At 44.1% G+C, this 1,882-nt stretch overlaps 1 pseudogene; it reads right to left on the bottom strand.

Moving 5' to 3' along the window:
• Nucleotides 1-247: 247 nt before the first annotated feature.
• LOC147124148 (endogenous retrovirus group PABLB member 1 Env polyprotein-like) lies at nucleotides 248-839 on the bottom strand (annotated as a pseudogene).
• Between the last annotated feature and the right edge of the window lie 1,043 nt (nucleotides 840-1,882).

Genomic DNA, 1,882 nt, shown 5'->3' with positions numbered 1-1,882 from the left:
CTATATTCAGTTTTAAAAGGTACATTTCCACATTCCCCCCTTTTGTCCTTCACAAGGACAACTTAACCCATTCCAATCCTGCTTAGTCTTTCTATTTCCATTTCCGCGCAGAATCCTTCAGTAGTTGTTGCTACCATAACCTTAGTAGTGGTTGCTGTTGGTAACACTGTTTTTCCCACTCTGACCCAGCAGCACTTGATTGATACAAACAGAAGGTATAAGGAAAAGATTATCAGCAAGAATATGATCAGGCCCTGTACCAGGGATTTTCCCAGGGATCCTAGCCATCCGGATGCCCAACCCCACAAAGTGGTACCACCTCGGCCAGTAATTTGTTTGTACTCTATTACCTTCTCTCTAATAAGTTCTGCCAGACTGCTGATCTTTTCTGAGTGATCCGGGATGTACGTACAGCATTCCTCACCAATCAAAGCGCATGTCCCTCCTTCCTTGGCTAGGAGATAATCTAGGGCCATATGATTTTGGAGAGCCACTGTCCGACTGGCTACCATTTCGTCATTTACCCTTTCAAAAGTTTGTGAGGTTGCGTTGGCTACTGATTCTACTAATTTAGCCAGTTCCCGTATTTCCCACTCGTTTGACATTGCCCCATAGGGTGTTATCATTACCTTGAACATTCCATTCAACCATGTCAAATCCCGTTTAGGTCGATGGCTTTCATAGGCGTCCCTCAGGGTCTTTGTTATTCTAATAAAGGGTATCACATATCCTAAGTAACAGGATCCCGTCCATGATTGTGGTAACCAGGGGTAGGCCTTGTGACCACAGATAAAATAGGTTCCATTATAAGAAGTGAATTGCAACTTCTTCTTTGTCATCAAAGGGTTGGAACCTGTCCCAGATACCCCCACTCGTCTTATTACGGACATTTGTCATGTTAAACTGACCCACATCGCGCCAGTTGTGGGGTCGAGTTATGGTAAAATTCTGGGCGCATTTGCTTTTACCCACATTCTCGCCCCCTGCTATGTTCCTTACTAAACATATTTTACCCATTGGGGCCCCTATACCTGAGGTATTAATAAGAACTAGGAATGGGGGCTGCCGAGTCCGATTATATTTGGGTTGGTACCACCCCTGGAAGGCAATGAGATTATAGCCTGCTGATTCCCATTCCGGCCTCCAATCCTCTGTACTAGTAGTGCCCCTATAGGATGTGTGCCTTTTCTGGGAAGTATTACCACGCGTATCGTTGTGACTGATTATCCACTCAGCCAATTCTGATTCGTTAAAGGGAATGGGTCTTAGAGGGATGCCTCCTTTCGAGTGAATGGGCACATGTGCACATACCCAACAGTTGGATAAATCTCTTTCTTGTGCATACTCATGACTCAGTGCCATGAATACATTTATATGTAGTTCCCTTTGTTCTCGTGTCTGTACCTCTGGTGCTATCAGTAACACAAAGCAGAATCCTGCTAAGCATAGTACTGTCGGTCCCCATAGTCTGTGTAAATCTTTTTCTCTCCCTCTGGTTCCTTCTCCTTTTCCTCCGGATCGGGTGCTTTTTTTGCAATGGGATGCGTGGATCCATGTTGGTCTTTCTTTTATCTTGATTGCAGTATTAGTTGTCAGCAAAACCTGGTATGGTCCTTCAAATCTGGGTTGTGGACCGCTTTTTCGTTTAAAAATCTTGATGTAAATGAATTCTGTGGGCTCCAGGTTATGGTACTTCCCTCCTGCTGGTTCGACTTGAGCTTCTTTTACCTGTGAATGAAAGCTGGAAATACATTTGGTTAGTGCAATACAATAATTCAACATATTTTCTTCCATTTTATGGATGTCCATTTGTTTTGCAGTAAACGGTGCTGTAAAAGGTAGCCGTTGGGGATGTCCCATAACTATCTCATGCGGTGACAGG

This window comes from Somniosus microcephalus, chromosome 1 (assembly GCF_052327205.1).
Source record: "Somniosus microcephalus isolate GS21.2 chromosome 1, FLI_Smic_1.0, whole genome shotgun sequence".
In the NCBI taxonomy this organism is placed as follows: Eukaryota; Metazoa; Chordata; class Chondrichthyes; order Squaliformes; family Somniosidae; genus Somniosus; species Somniosus microcephalus.
The sequence above is the reverse complement of the archived record's forward strand: the minus strand, read 5'-3'. Positions and strand labels throughout refer to the sequence as shown.